Source organism: Aotus nancymaae, unplaced genomic scaffold (assembly GCF_030222135.1).
Source record: "Aotus nancymaae isolate 86718 unplaced genomic scaffold, 86718_ANA_hifiasm-v0.15.2.pri h1tg000057l, whole genome shotgun sequence".
NCBI lineage: Eukaryota > Metazoa > Chordata > Mammalia > Primates > Aotidae > Aotus > Aotus nancymaae.
The window spans coordinates 32,408,038-32,428,419 of NW_026988471.1; the positions used below are offsets into that span (position 1 = coordinate 32,408,038).

At 38.8% G+C, this 20,382-nt stretch overlaps 1 protein-coding gene across 1 annotated transcript in view; it reads left to right on the forward strand.

Annotated features, from left to right (window-relative positions):
- RASGRP3 (RAS guanyl releasing protein 3) overlaps positions 1-20,382 on the forward strand; it is a 128,956-nt gene that overhangs the window by 23,350 nt on the left and 85,224 nt on the right. The window lies entirely within an intron of this gene.

The window sequence follows — 20,382 nt, forward strand, 5'->3', positions numbered from 1 at the left end:
ACTTTGATGACATTGATGCATCTGTGCTTTTCTCTGTTTAATGTAATCCTGTAACTAAGGAAGGAGAATTTGTATGGGAGGAGGGATAGTTTTAAATATAGAGCAGAAGACTAGAAAGAGGTGGCCCACGGTAGAGAGTGTGGGGTAGGCATGGCAGTATTTGGGCCCCAAGGGCTAGAGGCATCAAAATGGATTAAGAATATTATAAAAAGCAATGAGTGTATTATAAGGATTTTGAGCTTCCAGCTGAAGACAGGCTTAATACACACCTTATCTACCTTTGTTTCCTTTTGAAATCCCATTAAAATGAGATCAAAGGGATTTTGCACAAGTGGAAGCCAACCTATCTCTCATTATAGCAGAAGGCTGGAAGTTTATTCTCTTAAGAGGGTAAAATATGGGATGTTTAGGCTGGGGGACCCTGGTCTCTGGACCAGGCCCACCTAAAGGCAGACATACTACACTTGAAACTGGAATATTAACTGAAAAGTTCTCCATCTTACCTATAGACAAGGAAGAAAATATAACTGCTGATAGGTTCTAGGTTTTAGACCTTGTAACTTGGCCACAGAAAAAGGATTTTCTGGTTCCGTGTCCTAAAAATTTGGGAAGGGAGTCATTTGGTTAGGGAATCATCCACCTGAATCACGTTTACTCCTGGAATACTCAAATGTGGCCAAAAAAGAAAGGGACTATGATTGGCTAAGTTTGAGTCACATGCCCATCTGGGCCTAGGTAGGTGGGGCAGATGGGGTGGTTGAAGGTAGTGATGGAGAGTGGGAATGTCAGGCAGATGGTGTCATAGATATCAACTAGAGCTTCTCACCCTCTTCTATAGGAGATGATGTCATGTAGGCAAAGGTCCATGAAGCTTAAAACAGTCTTATGAATGTAAGAAAAAAGTCTACTTTACCATAATTATGGTTTTTCAAAGAGCATTTTTCTATATTATTTCAATTCTTCTTAAAAAATTCATGAAACAAATATTGCCATTGTCATCTTGTTGCCTGATCATTGAGGTGAACTCATAATGGTAATGTGCTGGACTCAGTCATTGTCCCTTGAGAGGATTAAGTCATTGCTGGGATGAGAAGCCATGTTTTTTGATTCCTAGTCCTGTGCAATTTTTATTTTATCATCCCAGTGATCAGGATGGGATCACAAATTCGTAAATAATTGGACTCGGAAGGATATCTGGAGAGATGCTGCTTACGGGGAATGAACTACATTTATGTCCATAGTTTCCTAGTATCTCACCCACAATTCCCTCAACATCAACCCCAACACGTGTAAAATCGATAGAGACTGGGAAAGTGCTGCCAAATGCAGACCGCCTGAGGAGCCGTGTGGCCTACTTTTGGAATAAGACTGAAGGATTAACTTCTGGGAAGGACTTTCCATCTGTTTTCCTGACAAGATTGATTAAAACCATCTAACCAAGTTTTGCACTGTATGAAAGAACTGATGAATTGTATCATCTGGCTTGGTTAAGTTTAGTTCAAATTCCTTAGAGGAGTTCTAGCTCCACTATTCAGGAAAGGAATCTTCACCATAAGACTTCCTGGGGGGAAGAGCAGCTAGGAGGGCCCAGAGGTTAGCCCCGCCCCTCCCCGAATGTCTCATTTTAGGTAGCAAGTGGTGCATCATTTTCAGTAAACCAGCTGGATATCAGTTAGACAATTTAACATTTACCCTTTTGCTGAAATTATAGCCTGGAAACATTATTTTTCTTTGCCAGTTCTCTTTGTCTCCTTTCCATTTCTCCCACCCTCTCCTCTTCCCACCAAAGTTACTTTCCTTTGTTATTTTTGGTATAAAGAACTTTCCTTCAATTAATTTCAAGGCTTCAGAAAAGCAGTTAAAAGAAGTTGAGTTGGAGAGAGATATCTGATCTTCTTATTACACACAGCCCTATACCTGTGGAATTGAACTGAGTAAAAATGAATCTATCTTTTGTTTGTTATTTAATGATCGTCTTTACTTTTTTTTTTTTTTTGAGATGGAGTCTCGCTCTGTTGCCCAGGCCGGAGTGCAGTGGCGCGATCTCGGCTCACTGCAACCTCCACCTCCCAGGTTCAAATGATTCTCCTGCCTCAGCCTCCCAAGTAGCTGGGACTACAGGTGTGTGCCATCACGCCTGGGTAATTTTTTGTATTTTTAGTAGAGACAAGGTTTCATCATGTTAGTCAGGATGGTCTTGATCTCCTGACCTCGTGATCTGCCTGCCTCAGCCTTCCAAAGTGCTGGGATTACAGATGTCAGCCACCATGCCTGGCTGATAGTCTTTACATTTTAATGGTGAGTTTAGACCATCTACACTGTGGTTATTAAGATATTAATAATAATATTAATATTTTTTATTTTCAATTTATCATTCTTTCTCTCCTGACTTCTTTTGGATATTTCATTTTCTTTATTCTAATTTTTCCCCTCGATTAGTTTGAAAGTTATATAATCTATATCTTTTGTTTTAGTGGTTGTGCTTACAAGTTTAAAATACATACTTGATTTAACAAAGTCTAATGTTAATATATTCAGTGTTCTGGATAACGTACAGACCTTAGGAACTTTAAATTCTGATCTCAGTCTTCCATCTTACTCCTGCTGAAAATTTTAGTTCCACTCTTTTTCCTAAACAGGTTTGTTAAGGTATAATTGATATATGATAATCTACACATATTTAAAATATACAGTTTGATGTCTTGATATATTTATATATCAATGAGACAATCACCACAATTTTTTAAAATTCATTTTTCTAAAAATAATTAATCTAATTCACATTCAGACATAACTGGTTGCACGTTATCAACATCTGCCAGTTTTATGTAAACTCGTTTTACTTAGAGTTCTGTAGCTTCTGCACAACAGTAACTATTTTGATAATCACCATTCATCAAAATCCACTAGGCATTGTGCTAAGTGCTTTTATTTATTATTTATTTATTTATTTGAGATGGAGTCTTGCTCTGTTGCCCAGGCTGGAGTGCAGTGGTGCTATCTTGGCTCACTGCAACATCTGCCTCCCGGGTTCAAGCGATTCTTGTGTCTCAGCCTCCGGGGTAGCTGAGATTACAGGAGCAGGTAGATATGGGGTTTCCCCATGTTGGCCAGGCTGGTCTCAAACTCCTGGCCTCAAATGTTCTGCCCACCTTGGCCTCCCAAAGTACTGGGATTACAAGTGTGAGCCACAATGCCCGGCCACTAAGTGCTTTCTTTACACTAATTATTTCCCATTGTTTTCTTTATTGTTTTTAATTTTTAATTATAGAAGCAATACAAGTTTGTTATAAATGAAAGTACTCAACTACAATTAGTCATATTTTTTAAAGACTTGGAACCCTCTTTTTTTCTTCAGTCTATATGTTTATTGTTTGTTGTCACTGCAGATATTTTCTGTGCATTTGAAAACATGCATTATTGTAATAAAAATGGGGCTAAATCCACAGTGTTTTTTTTAGCTCACTTTTTAAACTTCATCAAGACCTTCTTTCCATTTCATCCTCCTCATGGCTACATGATGTATACAGCTTTGAATGAATGCATTGGGAACATTTTGATGAATCGCCTCTTATTTTTAGTTTTTTTCTTTCTTTTTTTTTTGATATTACAAATGTCACATTATTTTTATTGGATAAAATCCTGATGGGGAATGCATTATTTCCAACCTTCATTGCCACCATTTGAGTTGGGTATGATCATTTCCTGTTCACAAATGAGGAATTTTATACTTAAAGCCTTAAGTGACTTAATCAGCTCTTAAGTGACTGAGTGGGGAATGAGATGCCTGGTTTCCTGTTCCTGGTGCGCAGCAATTCTTACCCCTCACCACATTGCTTCTCCTACTAGTTTGGAAAATGGTTTAAAAAAATTTTTAAGTTTATTTATAGTGAAATTGTCAGGAGGATTACTGAGAATTTCCAGCAAATAGTAGCCTATGGAATTAGAATGCAGGGGACAATATTTCAGGCAATTTATATTTTCACCTGGTCCTTCAACTGAGGACTCTGATGTGAGAGCTGAGGAGCTATTTATAGCAGGTGACTTTTGAGCACACTGGGGAGATTGTGAAATAGCTGTCTATCACAGGCAGCTAGGAACTGCTTGCTCATTTTTTTTTTTTTGTTCTGAAAGAAAGGATGCAGACCATCTGGGCCAGTAATTTGGGTCCAAAATTGGACTTATGTTTATTTTACTTAATAAATGTGTTTTTGAATAGTATGAGTTGAATTTTGGTTGGTTGAATGCCATTTTTAGTGCACCAGGGGTGCACACATTTCTTGTAATCCTTTAATGAGTAACTTTCTAAAACAAAGAATGCTTTGGTAATATGAATAAGTTTCTCTTAATTTATATTGAATATAATTTATTATTTTTTCTGTGAAGCAGGGAATGTTGTGCTCAGTTGTTTGTGTTTTAGAATGTATTGGCCGGTGTGGCCATATCAGTTAACAGTATCATGGAATATATACGCTATTAAAAATATAGACAGATATATTTCAACCTCTCACTACAAAGTCTCAAATCAAACTATGTGGTGAAGCCATGTAACTTCAGAAGAGGGGGTATAGATAAAATTCCATGCCAGGAGGAGTATAGCTGTAGACACTGGGTGCCTCTTGTTCTGTTTAGATAGTGGGCCCTATTCCTTCCTCAGATGGTATGTGGAAGAGCTGGCTCTTCAGTTACCAAGGCCACAGTGCAGAAAATAAGGTAGAAACAAGTGAGAAACTGATGGACCCTTTTTTTCACCAGCATCATTGCATGCTGTGAAAGTATAAGAAAATGTTTTTAGTCCAACCTTAACATTTTTGTTCTTAATAGCACAACAGTTCACATTTGCTCATTAAAAAAATTTTTTTTACCCAATCATCAATTGATTCCATGGCTTCAATGATCTTTAGAGATTATGGAAATCTTTAGAGTTCAATTGCTTCCACGGCTTCAGTGATCTTTAGAGTTCATCGAAATTGTGGTATGTGCAGATAATAAGGACTAACTGGGGGCAAATAGATTCTAACTTTTAACTTTGACTAATTTTAATCAGTTGGATTTAAGATACTTTGTTTTTTCTTTTTAAATAATGATTCTACGTGAAAAAAAAAAAGCTAACGTTTTTAACATAAATGATTTCATAAATATGCCTGGTGGGATATAATGCTGAAATATTAATGCCTCTCATAGTATAATCTTGATCCTCAAAGTGGACATTTCTCAGACTTTTTAAGTTCATAACTTTGCATTGCTTTTAGGTCATTTTTGGAAAAATAACTGGAAATATAGAGCATTTAAGGTAAACAAAACCAGACACTAATTAAAGTGGTAAGGACCGATTTTAATCAGTTATAACTATTATAATGGGGAAAACAGTCCAGTGTGAACTGAGCTCAACTTTGATATGTCCAGAAGTGACTAGGCATTTTTAAGGGAGAATAAGGGAGTGGGGATGAGACACGGAGGGCCTCAGTAGAGTCAGGAAAGTGAAAAATTACAGAGTTGGTCAGTGTAAATGCAATTAAGCCAGCTGTGTCTGCTGGCTGGAAATTACTGAAGTTAGGATTCTGTCTTTCCAGAGAGACTGGGGAGCAGAAGCCTTATCCTCTGGTGTTAACTGGAGAAAACAACAAATTTTTTTGGCAGCCTTGAGATCTCTCCAGCAGGCACTTTAAGTGGGACTAGAGTCATCTTAGGATGTGGCCTTGAGCTAATAAAAACTGTATTAGAGTTTGTTCAAGTCTCTATAGGCCAGGATTGCGGCCTAGTTGAAAAGAGAGCTCAGAGGAGCCTGGCTAGAGTTTGGTCAAGGAAAGAATCTTTGTCAATTGTAAATGAATAACTTTGCAATCCCAATACTCCCAATTTTGGAAATTTATACAATGGAAATAAAAGCACTAGCCACTAAAGATACATGTACCAGGACATTTGGTGCACTGTTCATAGAAGCAAAACGTGGGAACATTTTGAATATTCAGATAATGAATAAACTATGATATAACTATACTGCAGAGTAGAATGCAACTATTAAAAAGAATAAATCAAATCTATATGATTGATTTTGGAGCCAAGATAAATGACCATAGTACATTATGAAGGGAAAAATCAGTTTGTAGAGTAATGAGGTTTTGAAAGCTGTATGTGAAAGTAGAATCCCATACATACATATATATATATATGTGGGAGATACCTTTTTCGATCCCATATTGCATTTTGATACAGGATAGAGAAAGATGTGTGTTATCTCAGTGAAATGAGAATGGTTGGGGAAGAGAGTTATTACATTTTTCTTTATGTATATGTCTGTACTCTTCAACTTGCTACAGTGGCCATGCATTGCTTTTTAGATTTAAATATCTTATAAAACACACAGGAGTTCCTGCCTGTCTTATTTATAAAAGGAAACAAGACTGTGATTCAATGTGATAATGTGAGTATTCTGGCCATTAGTATATAAGTCTAAAAGGATTTACAGGGATTCAAATACCTCTCAAACTTCAATGTTTAGGTTGATAACTTTCAAGTGTGGCAGTCCATGCTCCTCTGCATTGATTTCTCACTGCCCTGTGTTTATTTCCACCAACCAAGAAGCTTTATTGAGCTTTATAACACTTATGGTCTGTATTAAAAAATCAACAACCACCCCTCATTTCCAATCCCTCGCGTCTCCATTTGAGAAGTTTTGCCCCAACCTAAATCGATCTATTCCTTTTTACTACCGAGAGTGGCAATCACAGAGATGAGCTTTGAGAAATCTCCTTTTTTAATTAAAACATTAGGGAAAACTGGAAATTTCCCTACGACTTACTTACTTACGTATTTATTTATTTGAGGCACAGTCTTGCTCTGTTGCCCAGGCTGAAGTGTAGTGGCACAATCTCGGCTCATTGTGACCACCACATCCTGGGTTCAAGTGATTCTCCTCTCCTCAGTCACGAGAGTAGCTGGGATTACAGGGGCCCGCCACCATACTTGGCTAATTTTTGTATTTTTAGTAGAGGCAGGGTTTCACCATGTTAGCCAGGCTGGTCTCAAACGTGAACTGAAGTGATCCACCCGCCTTGGCCTCCCAAAGTGCTAGGATTACAGGCGTGAGTCGCCATGCCCAGCCCCTACCCGTTTTTAAAATGTGTTTCTGAAGGTGCTTTCTTAGTTTATACCTTATGATCTACAAATAAATCCTGGAGCAATAATGTTAGATCCTCATTCCTCAGCAGATTCTTAACTCTGCTGTGGATTTCCAGGAAGTCATAAGAATATTTTATCCAAAGGTTTTCTACACACAAAGTTACAAGTAACACTGAGACTGCAGCCAAAAGGTTGAGCAAATACAGTGTAAGTAAGTCATGGTGTTATTTAAGAAATGTATGACAAAGGGAGTGATACTTTAGAAAAGGACATGGAAAAATGGAAATGAGGTTAAAAGGCCAGGTCTCACGGAGTTATAACCGAGAGGTTGTGATGGTTGAATTAAAACTTGAGCAAGCAGTTTGGCACTAAGGCTGGAAAATAGGACTTGTAGTCAGCTAGCTGGGTTTGGATAATCTGGTAATTAAAGTGAAGAGCAAAAGCGATTAACTGGAACATGGACATTGTTTAGAATTATACACAACATTGAGCAGATGAATTTGGTATCAAGTTAACGTGATTATTTATAATTACAGCCATCATGTAAAAATTCATTCATTTGGAAAGAGAAAGAAAGACAGAAAGTGAGCATCATTCTCCAGCCAGGGCTAGTGGGCTGCCATGTGAATCCAGGACAGCTCAGTGGACTCAAAAGGAGACCTGTGTTGACTGTTGATTAAGAGTAAGGCTCTGATGCAAAGATGAAGAGAAGAGGCAGAAGAAGCCTAGAGTTCGCATTTGGGATGTAGAGGTTTTTCTTCTTCTTCTTCTTTTTTTTTTTTTTTGAGACAGAGTCTTAGTCTTTCTCCCAGGCTGGAGTGCAGTGGCGCAATCAGCTCACTGCAACCCATGCCTCCCAGGTTCAGGTGATTCTCCTGTCTCAGCCTCTCAATTAGCTGGAACTACATATGGGCACCACCACAGCCCGGCTAATTTTTGTGTTTTTAGTAGAGATGGGGTTTCACCATATTGGTCAGGCTGGTCTCAAACTCCTGACCTCAGGTGATTCACCGCCTCGGCCTCCCAAAGTGCTGGGATTACAGGCGTGAGCCACCGCACCCGGCCAGATGTAGAGTTTCTAACTGCACTTTTCCTGTGATTCTTATGAAGATCAAACTGTGCCCCCACCTCATGCATTAAGCTATCACACATTTCGAGGAAAAGAATTTAAATATTTGCTTTGTGTCATTTATTCCTGAATCAGTTTTGTATTTCTGCTTTGCTGATGCTTGAATAGAAAGGAAATCATGAATCTGAAAATTGTCCTTGTAGTATTCTCTGCACACTAAAATGATTCTCAGAAGATCACACAGAGGTTACCTCAGGATTTTTCTTTATTTATTTATTTTACTATAAGAAACTCTTTTCAAGAATGAAAAGAATCCCAGAATCAATAGTGGCATTTCAGAAGATCTAGATTCAGGTTAACTTTACCACTCATCTGCAGTTTATAGGGGTGAGATCTCAAAAATGAGTGAAAGTTGCTGTCAAATCAAGGTTTTGAAATAAAAATAATCAAGGGAGAAAGTTTAATGTAAGTAATTATGCGAAACAAGGTGTTTTGTGGCATGAATGCTAAATTTTCCTTCTCATCTTTTACTGAATCCAGCTTCAGCTAGAAATCTAGGCCAGTTTAAGAAGATGGTTAGATGGACGGAAAGTGTTAAGAGAAAAACACTGTCATAAAAGTAAATTTAAGTGAATTATAGTAAAAAATGAGATTATACTAAAGCTAGTATGTTTTAAAAAGTGAATGAATTTTAATAAAAAGAAAGAAAAGAGAAGAGATAAAAGACAGGGAAAAGAAACAGAACTGAAAGGGGAAGACTATTGTTAATCTGGACCAATTTGTCTGGAAATTTGGGAGTTTCTGCAGGATGCTGAAGAAAGGGGGCCCACAGAGGCTGGGGTGTAGAGGTGCCTCCTGTGGACCCTCCTCTGGTAGAGGCTGTCTGCTCCTTCATTCTTTTCATTTGTACATGTGCAAACCTCATTTTACCGTGCTGTGCTCTATTATGCTTCACAGATACTATGTTTTTTACAAATTGAAAGTTTACAGCAACCCTGCATCAAGCAAGCCTATTAGGGCCATTTTTCTATTAGCATGTGTTCACTTAATTTCTCTTGTCACATTTTAGTAATTCTTGCAATGTTAAAACTTTTAAATTATTATTATTTAGATGGAGGCTCACTCTGTTGCCCGGGCTGGAGTGCAGTAGTGTGATCTCAGCTCACTGCAACCTCCACCTCCAGGGTTCAAGTGATTCTCCTGTCTCAACCTCCTGAGTATCTGGGATTATAGGCGTATGCTGCCGTGCCTGGCAAATTTTTTGTATTTTAGTAGTGACAAGGTTTCACTGTGTTGCCCAGGCTGGTCTTGAACTCCTGAGTTCAGACAATCCACCTGCCTCAGCCTCCCAAAGTGATGGGATTACAGGCGTGAGCCACCTCTCCTGGCCTTAAATTATTATATCCATTTTGGTGATCTGTGATCAGTAATTTTTTTTTTTTAAGACAGGGCCTCACTCTGTCACCCAGGCTGGAGTGCAGTGGCTAATCACAGCTTATTGCAGCCTCAACATCCCCTGCTCAGTTGATCCTCCCACCTCAGCTACCTGAGTAGCTGGGATTACAGGGATGTGCCACCACACCCAGCTGATTTCTTTTCTTGTATTTTGAAAAGATGGGGTTTCACTATGTTGCCCAAGTTAGTCTTGAACTCCTGGGCCCCAGCAATTCTTCTACCTAGGCCTCTCAAAGTATTAGACATGTGAGCCACCATAGCCAGCCTGTGATCAGTTACTTTGATGTTACTATAGTAATTGTTTTGGGGCACCCCAAACCACACCCATATAAAACGGCAAACTTAATAAAAGCAGTGGGTGTTCTGACTGCTCTACCAACTGGCCATTTCCCCAACTCTCTTCCTCTCCTCTGGCCTCCCTATTCCCTGAGATACAACAATATTAAAATTAGGCCAATTAATAACCCTACAATGGCCTCTAAGTGTTCAAGTGAAAGAGTCCCAATTTCCTCACTTTAGATCAAAAGCTGGACAATGATGAAGCTTAGTGAGGAAGGCACGGTGAAAGCCAAGTCTCTTGTGCCAAACAGCCAAACTGTGACTATAAAGGAAAAGTTATTTAAGGAAATTAAAAGGGCTACTCCAGTGAACGCGTGGATGACAGGAAAGCAAACAGCCTTATTGCTGATGCAAAGAAAGTTTTAGTGGCCTGGACAGAAGATCAAACTAGTCACAATATTCCCTTCAGCCAAAGCTTAATCCAGAGCAAAGTCCTAATTCTCTTCAATTCTTGGAAGGCTGAGAGAGGGGAGGAAGCCACAGATGAAAGTTTAAAGCTGGCAGAAGGTTGGTTGATAAGGCTTAAGGAATGACACCATCTTCATAACGTAAAAGTACAAGGTGGAAGGCTGAAGTAGGAGGATCGCTTGAGCCCAGGAGTTTGAGGCTACAGTGAGCTATGATCACACCACTGCACTCCGGCCTGGGCAACAGAGCAAGACCCTGTCAAAAATAAACAAACAAACATGTTAATAAGTAAAGTACAAGATGAAACAGTAAGTGCTGATGGAGAAACTGCAGCAAGTTATCCACAAGTGCTAGCTAAGATCATTGGTGAAGGTGGCTACTAGACAACAGATTTTTCCGTGTAGACGAACAATCCTTAATTGGAAGAAGATGCCATCTAGGATGTTCATAGCCAGAAATAAGTCAATGTCTCGCTTCAAAGCATCATATGACAGGCTGACTCTTGTTAGGGGCCAATGCAGCTGGTGACTTTAAGTTGAACCCAATACTCATTTGCCAATCTGAAAATCCTAGGGCCCTTAAGAATCATGCTAAATCTATTCTGCTTTTGCTCTGTAAATGGAACAACAAAGCCTGGACAACAGCACATTTGTCTATAGCATGATGTACCGAATATTTTAACCCCATTGCTGAGACTTACTGCTCAAAAAAAAAAGATTCCTTCTTACTGCTGATTGACATTGCAGCTGGTCACGCAAGAGCTCTAATGTAGATGTGAAAAGAGATGAATGTTGTTTTCATTCCTGCTAACACAACATTCATTCTGCAGCTCGTGGATCAAGGAGTAATTCCTACTTTCAAGTCTTATTATTTAAGAGATACATTTTGTAAGGCTATAGGCACCCTAGACAGTGATTCCTCTGATGGATGTGAGCAGAGTAAATTGGAAGGAGCAGAATAAATGGAAACCCTTCTGGAAAGGATTCACTAGTCTAGGTGCCATCAAGAATATTCGTGACTCATGGGAGGAGGTCCAATTATTGACATTAACAGGAGTTTGAAAGAAGTTGATCCCAACTGTCACGCCTGTAATACCAGCACTTTGGGAGGCCAAGACGGGCGCATCGCCTGAGGTCAGGAATTCAAGACCAGCCTGGCCAACATGGCAAAACCCCATCTCTACTAAAAATACAAAAATTAGCCTGGCATGCTGGTGGGTGCCTGTAGTCCCAGCTACTTGGGAGGCTGAGGTAGGAGAAACACTTGAATCCAGGAGACAGAGGTTGCAGTGAGCTGAGATCGTACCACTGTACTCCAGCCTGGGTGATAGAGCAAGACTCCATCTCAAAAAAAAAAAAACAAAACGATTTCCGTGGAGGAAGTAACTGCCAATGGCAGATGTTGGGGAAACAGACATAATGCTATTGCACACTTCATAGACTACAGTATACTGTAAACATACTTTTATACTGGGAAATAAAAAAATTTGTGTGACCCAGGTTTAATTAGAAAAGGATGAGCAAGTCTAGGAAAACTTCTCTGGCTGCTGACTTATTCTGGGGAGGTAAATGCTCAGGGTTTAAAGTCAGACAGACCTGGGTTTACATCTCTCTTTGCTGCTTACTAGTTGCTGGCAGGCTAGTTAACCTCACAAAAAGTCATCTAGGGGTAATAATAGCATCTCCTTAGATCATTACTGTGAGAATAAATGAGTGTTTTACACAGATGTTAGCTTGTTATAAGTAACCTACTAACTATATATATATTAAGAAATTCTACTTGGTATTATTACGATTACTTATATATGCCTTTCTACATGTTTCTGTTTTCTCCCCGAGAGATTGAGAGCAGAGATTTTCCCTAAATATATAGATAAATCCCTAAATGTAATGCACATTGAACGCAGGCAGTATATATTTTTTCAGTTACCAACATTGATTTGTTTCATTCTGGAGCTTTAGAGGTTACAAACTCTACTCTCTGATGCTTTCAAAAATGTTTCTTTTTGTTGCAATTAACTGACTGTGACTGGGTGCTTATTCTGGCACAAACATAGTTCAAAGGGAAGAAAGAGGGAGGAACAAGAAGGGTAGAGAAAACTTGCCATGATTTTTAGACAAGTATTGTAAGAAAAAGAAGCAGAAAAGGTATCAAAAAAGTGTATGTGTCTGAAAGAGATTGCACAAGGTGAAATTTACTGAGCTGGAGGAATATGAGAGAATGTTGCATACAAAGTCTCCTGAAAGGAAAGGAAGGGAGAGATGGGATGAGACACGCTAACAGCAGGTTTCGCGTCCCCAAGTTGAGGCAGCTTGTGTGGAATTTGGCATAGGGCAAATGGACCCGCAGCTTCAGGAGGGAGCTGCTAGCAGGGAAAGTTGTACTATCTGACAGTGTGTGTATCTTTTGGGAATTTCTGCCTAAGGGTGTGGCTCAGATAGGCACAAAGGCCCATTGGGACCTCCCTGAGAAACAGAATAAGAGGTGCTCAGGCTCTTCCCTCTCTTCCTGTATGCTTGGAACCTTTCAGAGATTTGCTGTCAAATATTGGGTCCAGGACCAGAAAGTTAAAGAAGCAAGACTTGAGAAGAAGTGACTGGTTTTGCTAATGAATGATGAAGCTTTTTTTTTTCTTTCTCTCTCAGTGTAGATGATTTGGCTTTTTCTCCTTGTGTAGAGGATTAAAGCACTTAAGTGTCTTTGTAAGTCCAGTATCTCTTTTCTTATTTTAAAAAGATCTTCCTAAAAAAAAGAACTCATACATATTTATTATAGAAACAGCAGATAAATGGTGATGAGCATAAAGAAGGAGGAAATCTATATGACCCCCAACTCCCAGAAATAACCACTATTAAAAATTTGATGTATAATGTTTCAGATTTTTAGTATATTCACATATTTTCTTAGAAAAATGGGATTGTACTGAATAAACTTTTGTAACTTGTATTTCTCATTTAATTGATGCTGAATAGTTTTCAATGTTACTAATATGCTTCAACATTATTATCATATTTTGAGACAAAGTCTCGCTCTGTCACCCAGGCTGGAGCGCAGTGGTGAAATCTCAGCTCACTGCAATCTTCGCCTTTCAGGTTCAAGTGATTCTCCTGCCTCAGCCTCCTGAATAGCTGGGACTACAGGCGCATGCCACCATGCCCGGCTAATTTTTGTATTTGTATTTTTTGTAATTTTGGTATTTTTAGTAGAGACGGGGTTTCGCCATATTGGCCAGGATGGTCTTGATCTCCTGACCTTGTGATCCACCCACCTCGGCCTCTGACACTGCTGAGATTACAGGCATGAGCCACTGCGCCCAGCCACTTCATCATTTTATAATGATTGCATAGTGCTACATCTTATGAATATGTTTTAATTTATTCAACTAGTTTTGGCACATAGATTGTTTCTAATTTTTTCCTAGTATAAATAATGCTGTATGGAATATCCTTATACATATGCAATCCATATTCTTTTCTTGGAATATATTTCTACAACAGGAACTGCTGAGTTAAAGGGTGTTCACATTTTAAAAAGCTTTTGATATACATTACAAAATTATCTTCCTCCCATGTTGTATGATTTATACTCTTACCAGTAGAGTATGAAGGTGGCATTTTCCAAACCTCCTGCCAACATTGGGAATTTTCATTTGTTCATCTTTGTCAAGTTTATAGATAATAAATGGTATCTTATCATTGTTTAATTTGTACTCCTTTTTAGGGAAGCTGAATTTTTCATGTGTATATTGGTCATTTGTATTTCTTCCCTTATAAACTAGTTATTAATATCCGGTTAGCCTATTAACCCTTTACCATATGTATTTCATTTTGTTTTTTTGAGACAGAGTCTCTGTCACCCAGGCTGTAGTGCAGTGGTGTGATCTCGGCTCACTGCAACCTCTGCCTCCCAGGTTCAAGTGATTCTTCTGCCTCAGCCTCCGGAGTAGCTGGGACTACAGGTGTGTGCCACCATGCCTGGCTAATTTTTGTATTTTTTGGTAGAGATGGGGTTTCACCATATTGGACAGGCTGGTCTCAAACTCCTGACCTCATGATCCAGCCACCTCGGCCTCCCAAAGTGCTGGGATTACAGGTGTGAGCCACCGTGCCCAGCCGTATTTCACTTTTTATTCTCATTTTGTTATTTGTAAATTGATTTTGATTATAGTTAGTTATATTTTACATATATAAGTTTTATATTTTATGGTTTAAATATTGAACTTTTTTCTTTATAGTTCCTTCTGTTGTGATTGTGATTAAAACATTTTCATGATAAAAGTATTTAATCATGATCAAAATAATTTTAAGATTATAAAACCAATAGAATGATTTTCTTCAAGCTTGTATGTAATTTTTTTTTTTTTTTGAGATGGAGTCTCATTCTGTCACCCAGGCTGAGTGCAGTGGCGCAATCTCAGCTCACTGCAACCTCTGTCTCCTGGGCTCAAGTGATTCTCCTGTCTCACCTTCCCGAGTAGCTGGGACTATAGGCGCTCACCATCACATCCAGCCAATTTTTTATATTTTTGGTAGAGAAGGGGGTTTCACCATGTTGGCCAGGCTGGTCTTGAACTCCTGACCTCAGGTGATCAGCCCACCTCAGCCTCCCAAAGTACTGGGATTACAGGCGTGAGCCACCAAGCAGTCTGTATGTTGTTTCTAGGTTTAACTCTTTAGTCCTCCATGCTTTTACTTTGTGTATGGCATGAAGTAATGATTGCATCTTTATTTTTCCTAATAGTTAATGATTTCATCTGTTACTGAATGGTTCATTCTTTTCACACTGGGTTTAAATACCATATTTAACAAATACAATAAACATTTACTGTAGTCTTTCTATGTGTATTTCTGGGCTTTTGGCTCTTTTCCATTGCTCTACTGCTTTTGGCACCAGTAACAAACTTTAAATTCTCATTATTTTTAGCCTATTTCGTACCTAATATTTCACTTTTTTTTTTTAAATTTTCTTTACCATTCTCAGTTTTTTATTCTTTTAAATAAACTTTAGGATTTGTTTTTTGACCTATTTGAGAAATTTCTTTGAGATTTTAAGCAAAATTTGATTATATTTATAAATTAATTTGGGGGAGAATTAATATATTTACAATGTTAAGTTTTTCAATACAGAAAAATTATATAACTCCCCATTTATCAAACTGATTTTTTATTTTCTTAGTAAATTGTATATATATTTTATATGGGTTATTCACTTTTTTAAAAAATATTTTTAAAATATTCAGCTAGGTATAGGTGGGCTGAGGCTGAAAAGGGCGTCTGCCGGTTATTCACTACTTTTATTCCTAGAAATGTTGTTGTTGTTGCTATTATAAATAATAATATAAATAAGAATTATTTTCTATTTTATTTTCTAAGTTTTAGGTAGTTCTATGGAAAATTTCATATAATTCCATATACTTGTTCTGTGGCCAAAACAATTAATTTCGTATACTTATTTTATATATTTTTTGTATATTCGTAACTGTTCATCTCACTTTTTAATTACTTACAAGCAAATTTTAGTTTTTTCTACTGAGAAAATGAACATTACTCAATCTGCAGGTTGAATATTTTCGTCTCCATTTTTCTCATAAAGTTCTTCTTTAGTTTCTTTTTCTTGCATGGTTGCAATGGCTTAAATGTCTAGAACAGTGCTAAATGGATGGTAGTGATAATGAGCATCCTTTTCTTGTTTCTGATTTTAGCATGAATACTTCTAGTAGTTTATCATTAAGTATGATGCCTGTGTGTGATTTGAGATGGAGTATCATGTGAAAAAAAGTCTTTTAACTTTGTTTTACTAATTAAAAATTTGATATTGAATTTTATCGAATGACTTTTCAAGATTATTGTGGCAATCCAAAAGTTATTCTCTGTTGCCCAGGCTGGAGTGTCGTGGTGTGATCATAGCTCACTGCAGCTTTGAATCCCTGGGCTCAAGCGATTCTCCTGCCTTAGCCTCCCAAGTTGGTAGGACTGCAGGCATCTGCCATCACACTGGGCTATTTTTTTTTTTTTATGATAGAGATGGGGTCTTGCTATGTTGCCCCTGCTGATCTCAAACTCCTGGCTTCAAGTGATCCTGCCATTCTGGCCTCCCAAAGCACTGGAATTACAGGGGTGAGCCACTATGCCCAGCCTTATTTTTTACATCTTTAGAGTAACTATGTTTACATATGAAGTTAGTCTGTGGTTTTCTTTATTATGCTTTATCATTTTTTTTAAGTTGGGGTATTATGTTAGCTTTCTGTTACTTTTGTCCACTTAAACACTTCATATACCCAGGAAATTCATTGTGCTTGAAGCTCAGAGAGAACTTGATTGTGTAAGTAATCTGAACTAAAAGCTTTATTTGGAAATAATTTCTTATTAACTTTTACATTTTTCCATGGTTACTGATTTGTGTTTTGACTTCTTCTTGGGTCAGTTTGCTTCTAATTATTATTTTGGCTACGTCTCCCAATATTTGACATGTGGTATTCTCATCATTGAAACCTTCTAAACATTCATTCTGTAGTTGTGGTTTTAATTTATTCTCCAATCAATGATTAAAAAAAAAAAAAGAACTCTAAAGTTTCCCCGAGAGCTTAGGGTCTTTTTGACTTATACTTTCGTAATTAATGTATAGTTTTATTACCGCGTGATCATAGAATATGGCCAATTTCTTTTGGAAAGAAATTACTTGAATTTTTTGGGTAGCCTAATATAGAATCAAGTTTTGCAAATTTTTCTTATATTTTTTCTTAATGGGCTAGACAGAAGATCCTTCTCTTTAATTATTCATTTATTCCTTGAGCATTGTTTCCACCACGTGTCTCCTACATGCCAGGCATTGTATTAGGCATTGTAGGATATATAATGAATAAGTCATAAGCTTTCTCTTAGGTTGATAAAGTTTGGGTGGAACATAGACAAATGTAGACCTAATTATAATACAGAAAGAAATGCAACCACAGCGAAATGTACAAAAGCAGCAGCCAGCCAGAGTGGGAGTCAAGCGCTATCGTAGGTTCTGGGAATACAGACTTGCCTAAGATGACCCCAAGATGCTTTCAGTCCTAAAGTGTAAGACATACGTTGAGAGCAGAGGCAGGCTTTGTGGAGGCAAGGTGATGAATTAGGAAATCACAGTGGATCTTCAGTAATAAATCAGAACATATGAAGGATGTTAAGAGTGCAAGACGAGAAGAGAAGATTTTTACACTTAAGGGGCAGATAGCAGAAGAGAAGTCCAGACCAGAGGATAAAGGAGATAGTAGTAAAATTTTATAGAAACCATGAGAGAACTTTGCAAGGAGTGCTTGGTCAGTTGGGTAAGATAGAGCCAAAAGGTCAAGTAAGATAAAAGCAAGAAAGTGTCAGTTGCCCTTGGTCTTTGGGGACTTGGGAAGAGCAGTTTCAGTGAAGTGGGGACAAAAAGCCAAGCTACAAGCAGGTTGAGACCAAATGGGATGTGAGATAGTGGAGATACGTATTTTTTCAGGAGCTTAGTTGTAGCGGAAATGCAGGAGTTAAGGCAGTAATTAAAAGAGCAAAAGATCAAAAAGATTGTTGTTAAGATATAAAGACAATGTGAGAACGTGAGAGTGTTTAGCTAAGGAGGAGTGTGAGCTGAGAGGGAGAGAAGGCATGGTTGTTGTTGAGAGTTCTAAGCAGGTGGGAGGCACAGGGTGAGACACAAAGCCCAGGCGGGAAGTGGCCTCTTGACAGGAAGAGGGAACCTCTTCTTGAGTCAAAGGCAATGCTTGGAACTGGTAGCGAGGATGAGCAAAAAGATGGGATCTCCCCATTTCTTTGCAAGGCTGTGTCATTGTAGAACCTTTAGTCAAACTCCTGGACTCTGGCTGAAAGGGTCCTGGGTCTTGACCTCTGTGTTAACAGTTTGCTTCACAGGAAGGATTTAGGATCCATCCCTTCCTCTCTTGGCTATGGAACTAGAAAAAAGCTGGGCACAGTGGCTCATGCCTGTAATCCCAGCATTTTGGGAGGCCAAGGCAGATGGATCACAAGGTCAGGAGATCAAGACCACCCTGGCTAACATGGTGAAACCCTGTCTCTACTAAAAATACAAAAAAAAAAAAAAAAAAAAAAATCAGCTGCACATGGTGGCATGTGCCTATAGTCCCAGCTACTCAAGAGGCTGAGGCAGGAGAATCACTTGAACCCAGGAGGTAGAGGTTGCAGTGAGCCAAGATCACACCACTGCACTCCAGTCTGGGGCTACAGAGTGAGACACTCCAACTCAAAAAAAAAAAAAAAAAAAAAGAACTAGAAAAGAATCTCTACACCAGTGGTCCCCAACCTATTTGGCACCAGGGATGGAAGACAATTTTTCCACAGACTAGGAGTGGGGAGATGGGGATGGTTTCAGGATGAAACTGTTCCACCTCAGATCATCAGGCATTAGACTCTCATAAGGAGCATGCAATCTAGATCCCTCACATTCACAGTTCACAATAGGGCTCATGTTCCTATGGGACTCTAATGCCACAGCTGTTCTGATAGGAGGCAGGGCTCAGGTGGTTGTGTTCACTTGCTTGCTGCTCACCTCCTACTGTGCGGCCTGGCCCCTTAACAGACCACGGACAGGTACCTGTCCATGGCATGGGGGTTGGGGAGTCCTGCTCTATACTTATGACATAGTTTGGATGTTGTCCTCACCCAAATCTCATGTTGAGATGTAATCCCCAATGTTGGAGGTAGGGCCCGGTGGGAGGTGATTGGATCGTGGGGTCAGATTTCTCATTAATGGTTTGGTACCATCCTCTTGGTGCTGTTCTCATGACAGTGAGTGAGTTTTTTTGTTTTTTGTTTGTTTTGAGACAGTCTCATTCTGTTGCTCAGGCTGGAGTGCAGTGGTACCATCACAGCTCACTGCAACCTCTGCCTCCCAGGTTCAAGTGATTCTCCTGTCTCAGCCTCCCGAGTAGCTGGGATTACATGCCACCATGCCTGGCTAATTTTTGTATTTTTAGTAGAGACAGGGTTTCTCCATGTTGGCCGGGCTGGTCTTGAACTCCTGACCTCAGGTGATCCACCCGTCCCGGCCTCCCAAAGTGCTGGGATTATAGGCTTAAGATCCACCCCACCAACAAGCCAATAGTGAATTCTGGCAAGTATTGGTCATTTAAAAGATCCCCTCTCTGTCTTGCTTCTGCTCCAGCCATGTGACACATCTCCCCCTTTTCCTTCCACCATGATTGTAAATTTCATGAGGCCTCCCCAGAAGCCAAGGAGATGCCAGTATCATGCTTCCTGTACAGCCTGCAGAACCATGAGCCAATTAAACCTCTTTTCTTTATATAAATTACCCAGTCTCAAGTATTCATAGCAATGTGAGGATGGACTAATACAACTTACCTTTCCTGAGGCTGTTGTCTCTGTTGGGCATTGAAGAGCTTCTACAAGTCTCTCTTTCTTTATGTGGCATGCAATGGATCATCAGAATCATTAACCCAGTCGATTGTAAATAAAGTGACTGATGGATGCCATCAGATCACAATTCACATTACTGTAAATACAAGGGTGTAAGCAAATCAAAATAATGTTTCAAATCCTCAGTAGGCCTCTTTTTCTGTTTCTGATTGAAGATTGTCACATCAACACATAAGCAAAAATGCCTGTGAAGGTAATGTGTATTTTAGTACATTGCATTTTTATATCTGAAGTTTACTTCTATTACTAACTTCAAATGCTGAGAAAAGGATTTGTTTTGGTGCTTAGAAAATTTTCCCATTTGCTCTTTGGGCTCTCACAAGTTGATAACAAATTACTCCTCTGATAGTATGGTGAGACTGAGGGTTTTTTGTCTTTTTCTGTTATTCTAGAAAACACTGTATCTTCTGTTAAGGAGGGAAACTTCTGGTTTGATTAACACTAAATTATTATGAGACGAAGCCTAAATATAAAAGATGACTCACACTTTCGCTTATATTAAGATATCGCATATTAAAAATCAGGGTCGATAGTTTAACAGGCTCATTATGGTTCAGA